The 6,475-nt window shown below is 41.7% G+C and overlaps 1 non-coding gene across 1 annotated transcript; it reads right to left on the bottom strand.

Annotated features, from left to right (window-relative positions):
* Positions 1 to 325: 325 nt before the first annotated feature.
* Positions 326 to 433, bottom strand: LOC112804600 (small nucleolar RNA R71). The gene has a single exon (XR_003203213.1). It is a non-coding gene; the product is annotated as a small nucleolar RNA R71 (small nucleolar RNA).
* Positions 434 to 6,475: the final 6,042 nt, after the last annotated feature.

The raw sequence follows: 6,475 nt of genomic DNA, 5'->3' as shown, positions 1-6,475 counted from the left end.
TGGGAGAAGCATCTCTATCCCTGCCATTGGAGCAAACAACTTTGAGCTTAAGCCTCAATTAGTTTCTCTGATGCAACAGAATTGCAAGTTCCATGGACTTCCATTGGAAGATCCTCATCAGTTTTTAGCTGAGTTCTTGCAAATCTGTGACACTGTCAAGACTAATGGGGTTGACCCTGAGGTCTACAGACTTATGCTATTCCCTTTTGCTATAAGAGACAGAGCTAGGATATGGTTGGACTCACAACCTAAAGAAAGCCTGAACTCTTGGGAAAAGCTAGTCAATGCCTTCTTGGCAAAGTTCTTTCCACCTCAAAAATTGAGTAAGCTTAGAGTGGAAGTCCAAACCTTCAGACAGAAGGAAGGTGAATCCCTCTATGAAGCTCGGGAAAGATACAAAAAATTGATCAGAAAGTGCCCTTCTGACATGCTTTCTGAATGGAGCATCATAGGTATCTTCTATGATGGTCTGTCTGAACTGTCCAAGATGTCTTTGGATAGTTCTGCTAGAGGATCTCTTCATCTGAAGAAGACGCCTGCAAAAGCTCAAGAACTAATTAAAATGGTTGCAAATAACCAATTCATGTACACTTCTGAAAGGAATCCTGTGAACAATGGGACAAATCAGAAGAAAGGAGTTCTTGAGATTGATACTTTGAATGCCATATTGGCTCAGAACAAAATATTGACTCAGCAAGTCGATATGATTTCTCAAAGTTTGTCTGGAATGCAAGCTGCACCAGGCAGTACTAAGGACGCTTCATCTGAAGAAGAAGCTTATGATCCTAAGAACCCTTCAATGGAAGAGGTGAATTACATGGGAGAACCCTATAGAAACACCTATAATTCTTCATGGAGAAATCATCCAAATCTCTCATGGAAGGATCAACAGAGACCTCAACAAGGTTTCAACAATAATAATGGTGGAAGAAACAGGTTTAGCAATGGCAAGCCTTTTCCATCATCTTCTCAGCAACAGACAGAAAATTCTAAGCAGAGCCACTCTGACTTAGCAACCATGGTCTCTGATCTAATCAAAACCACTCAAAGTTTCATGACTAAAACAAGGTCCTCCATTAGAAACTCGGAGGCACAAGTGGGACAACTGAGCAAGAAAATTACTGAACTCCCTCCTAGTACTCTTCCAAGCAATACAGAAGAGAATCCAAAAGGAGAATGCAAGGCCATTAACATGACCCACATGCCCGAACTTGGAGAGGAGGAAAAGGCAGAGATCGCCACTGAGGAAGACCTCAATGGACGTCCACGGGCCTCCAATGAGTTCCCTAATGAGGAACAATGGGAATATAAGGCTCACACAAAGACCATAGATATTCCATTGGATTTACTTCTGCCATTCATGAGCTCTGATGAGTATTCTTCCTCTGAAGAGGATGAGTATGTCACTAAAGAGCAAGTTGCTAAATACCTTGGAGCAATCATGAAGCTAAATGACAAGTTATTTGGTAATGAGACTTGGGAGGATGAACCCCCTTTGCTCACCAAAGAACTGGATCACTTGACTAGGCAGAGATTACCTCAAAAGAGACAAGATCCTGGGAAGTTCTCAATACCTTGTGCCATAGGCACCATGACCTTCAAGAAGGCCTTGTGTGACCTAGGGTCAAGTGTAAACCTCATGCCTCTCTATGTAATGGAGAAGCTAGGGATCTTTGAGGTACAAGCTGCAAGAATCTCACTAGAGATGGTAGACAATTCGAGAAAACAAGCTTATGGGCTTGTAGAGGATGTTCTGGTAAAGATTGAAGACCATTACATCCCTGTTGATTTCATAGTCCTAGAAATTGGGAAGTGCATGGATGAATCCATCATCCTTGGCAGACCATTCCTAGCCACAGCAAGGGCTGTGATTGATGTGGATAGAGGAGAATTGATCATTCAAGTGAATGAAGAATCCTTTGTGTTTAAGGCTCAAGGATATCCCTCTGTCACCATGGAGAGGAAGCATGAAGAGCTTCTCTCAAAACAGAGTCAAACAGAGCCCCCACAGTCAAACTCTAAGTTTGGTGTTGGGAGGCCACAATCAAATTCTAAGTTTGGTGTTGAACCCCCACATTCAAACTCTAAGTTTGGTGTTGGGAGGTTCCAACATTGCTCTGAGTATCTGTGAGACTCCATGAGAGCCCACTGTCAAGCTACTGACATTAAAGAAGCGCTTGTTGGGAGGCAACCCAATGTTATATTTATCTAATTTTCCTTTGTTATTTTATGTTTTCTGTAGGTTGATGATCATGGGAAGTCACAAAATCAATTGAAAAAGCAAAAGCAGAATGAAAAACAGAAAGAAAAATAGCACACCCTAGAGGAAGTCCTTGCTGGCATTTAAACGCCAGTAAGGGCAGCAAATGGGCGTTTAACGCCCAGTCTGGCATCATTCTGGGCATTTAACGCCAGAAAGGGGCACCAGACTGGCGTTAAACGCCAGGAAAGGGCAAGAAGCTGGCGTTAAACGCCAGAAATGGGCACCAGCCCGGCGTTTAACGCCAGAATTGGCATAAAGAGCATTTTTGCTCGCCACTTGGTGCAGGGATGACTTTTCCTTGACACCTCCGGATCTGTGGACCCCACAGGATCCCCACCTACCCCACCACTCTCTCTCTTCTTTACCCATTCACCAATCACCTCAACACCTCTTCCCCAAAAACCCCTCACCTATCAAATCCCATCTTTCTCTTCACCACTCACATCCATCCTTCATAAAACCCCACCTACCTCACCATTCAAATTCAAACCACTTTTCCTCCCAAACCCACCCTCACATAGCCGAACCTTACCACTCTCTCCACTCCTATATAAACCCATCTTTACCACCTCCTTTTCACACAACCTAAACACTACTTCTCTCCCTTTGGCCAAACCACAAAGCCATCTCCATCTCCTCTATTTCTTCTTCTTCTACTCTCTTCTTTCTTCTTTTGCTCGAGGACGAGCAAACCTTTTAAGTTTGGTGTGGTAAAAGCATTGCTTTTTGTTTTTCCATAACTATTTATGGCATCCAAGGCCGGAGAAACCTCTAGAAAGAGGAAAGGGAAGGCAAAAGCTCCCACCTCCGAGTCATGGGAGATGGAGAGATTCATCTAAAGGGTGCATCAAGACCACTTCCATGAAGTTGTGGCCTTGAAGAAGGTGATCCGCGAGGTCCCTTTTCAAACTCAAAAAGAGTGAATATCCGGAGATCCGATATGAGATTCGAAGAAGAGGTTGGGAAGTTCTTACCAACCCCATTCAACAAGTCGGAATCTTAATGGTCCAAGAGTTCTATGCCAATGCATGGATCACCAAGAGCCATGATCAAAGTGTGAACCCGAACCCAAAGAATTGGCTTACAATGGTTCGGGAGAAATGCTTAGATTTTAGTCCGGAAAATGTAAGGTTGGCATTCAACTTGCCCATGATGCAAGGAGATGGACACCCTTACACTAGAAGGGTCAACTTTGAACAAAGGTTGGACCAAGTCCTCATAGACATTTGTGAAGAGGGCGCTCAATAGAAGAGAGATTCAAGAGGGAAGCCGGTTCAACTAAGAAGGCATGACCTCAAGCCGTGGCTAGGGGATGGTTGGAGTTTATCCAACGCTCAATCATTCCCACTAGCAACCGGTCCGAAGTTACTATAGACCGGGCCATCATGATTCATAGCATCATGATTGAAGAAGAAGTAGAAGTTCATGAGGTTATAGCCTAAGAACTTTATAAGGTGGCGGACAAGTCCTCTACCTTGGCAAGGTTAGCCTTTCCTCATCTCATTTGTCACCTCTGTTATTCAGTTGGAGTTGACATAGAGGGAGACATCCCATTGATGAGGACAAGCCCATCACTAAGAAAAAGATGGAGCAAACAAGAGATCCCACTCATCATGAAATCCCTGAGATGCCTCAAGGAATGCACTTTCCTCCACAAAACTATTGGGAGCAAATCAACACCTCCCTAGGAGAATTGAGTTCCAACATGGGACAACTAAGGGTGGAGCACCAAGAACATTCCATCCTCCTCCATGAAATTAGAGAAGATCAAAGAATCATGAGAGAGGAGCAACAAAGGCAAGGAAGAGACATTGAGGAGCCCAAGAACTCCATAAGATCTTTAAGAGGAAGAACAAGCCGCCATCACTAAGGTGGACCCGTTCTTTAATTTCCTTGTTCTTTATTACCTGTTTTTCGAATTTCCATGCTTATGTTATCTATGTCTATGTCTTATGATCATTAGTGTCTTAGTGTCTATGCCTTAAAGTTATGAATGTCCTATGAATCCATCACCTTTCTTAAATAAAAAAATGTTCTTAATTGAAAAAGAGAAGAATTGCATGAATTTTGAATTTTATAACAGATTAATTATATTGATGTGGTGGCAATACTTTTGTTTTCTGAATGTATGCTTGAACAGTGCATATGTCTTTTGAATTTGTTGTTCATGAATGTTGGCTCTTGAAAGAATGATGAAAAAGGAAACATGTTACTAAGGATCTGAAAAATCATAAAAATGATTCTTGAAGCAAGAAAAAGCAGTGAATACAAAAAAAAAGAAGAAAAAGGGAGAAAAACGAAAAAAAAAGAGAGAAAAAGAATAAAGTTGTGATCCAAGGCAAAAAGAGTGTGCTTAAGAACCCTGGACACCTCTAATCGGGGACTCTAGCAAAGCTGAGTCATAATCTGAAAAGGTTCACCCAGTTAGGTGTCTGTGGCATGTATGTATCCGGTGGTAATACTGGAAGACAGAGTGCTTTGGGCCACGGCCAAGACTCATAAAGTAGCTGTGTTCAAGAATCATCATACTTAACTAGGAGAATCAATAACACTATCTGGATTCTGAGTTCCTATAATAGCCAATCATTCTAAATTTCAAAGGATAGAGTGAGATGCCAAAACTGTTCAGAGGCAAAAAGCTAAAAGTCCCGCTCATCTAATTAATACTGATTTTCATAGATGTTTTTGGAATTCATTGCATAGTCTCTTCTTTTTATCTTATTTGATTTTCAGTTGCTTGGGGACAAGCAACAATTTAAGTTTGGTGTTGTGATGAGCAGATAATTTATACGCTTTTTGGCATTGTTTTTAGTATGTTTTAGTTAGTTTTTATTATATTTTTATTAGTTTTTAGTTAAAATTCACTTTTCTGGACTTTACTATGAGTTTGTGTGTTTTTCTGTGATTTCAGGTATTTTTTTTGCTGAAATTGAGGGACCTGAGCAAAAATCTGATTCAGAGGCTGAAAAGGACTGTAGATGCTATTGGATTCTGACCTCCCTGCACTCAAAGTGGATTTTCTGGAGCTACAGAAGCTCAATTGGCGCGCTCTCAACGGCGTTGGAAAGTAAACATCCTGGGCTTTTCAGCAATGTATAATAGTCCATACTTTTCCCGATATTTGATGGCCCAAACTGGCGTTCCAAATCAGCTCAAAACTGCCCGGCGTTAAACGCCGGAACTGGCACAAGAATGGGAGTTAAACGCCCAAACTGGCACAAAAGCTGGCGTTTAACTCCAAGAAAAGTCTTTACACATGAAAGCTTCAATGCTCAGCCCAAGCACACACCAAGTGGGCCCGAAAGTGGATTTTTATGTAATTTACTCATTTCTGTAAACCCTAGGCTACTAGTTCTCTACAAATAGGACCTTTTGCTATTGTATTTGTAATCTTTGGACGTCTAGTTCTTAGATCATGGGGGCTGGCCATTCGGCCATGCCTAGACCTTGTTCTTATGTATTTTCAACGGTGGAGTTTCTACACACCATAGATTAAGGTGTGGAGCTCTGTTGTACCTCGAGTATTAATGCAATTACTATTGTTCTTCTATTCAATTCAGCTTATTCTTGTTCTAAGATATTCATTTGCACCCAAGAACATGATGAATGTGATGATTATGTGACACTCATCATCATTCTCACTTATGAACAAGTGCCTGACAACCACTTCTGTTCAACAAGCAAACAAGGCTTGAATGTTTATCTCTTGGATCCCTTAATCGGAATCTTCGTGGTATAAGCTAGAATTGATGGCGGCATTCAAGAGAATCCAAAAGGTCTAAACCTTGTCTGTGGTATTCTGAGCAGGATTCAATAATTGAATGACCGTGACGAGCTTTAAACTCCTGAAGGCTGGGCGTTAGTGACAGACGCAAAAGAATCAATGGATTCTATTCCAACCTGATTGAGAACCGACAGATGATTAGACGTGCCGTGACAGGGTGCGTTGAACATTTTCACTGAGAGGACGGGATTGTACCCACTAACAATGGTGATGCCCAACATACAGCTTGCCATGGAAAGGAGTAAGAAGGATTGGATGAAGACAGTAGGAAAGCAGAGAGACGGAAGGGACAAAGCATCTCCATTCGCTTATCTGAAGTTCTCACCAATGAATTACATAAGTATCTCTATCTTTACTTTATGCTTTATTCATATATCATCCATAACCATTTGAATCTTCCTGGCTGAGATTTACAAGATGACCATAGC

Source organism: Arachis hypogaea, chromosome 5 (genome assembly GCF_003086295.3).
Source record: "Arachis hypogaea cultivar Tifrunner chromosome 5, arahy.Tifrunner.gnm2.J5K5, whole genome shotgun sequence".
NCBI lineage: Eukaryota > Viridiplantae > Streptophyta > Magnoliopsida > Fabales > Fabaceae > Arachis > Arachis hypogaea.
This window is presented reverse-complemented; position numbering and strand designations above follow the sequence as displayed.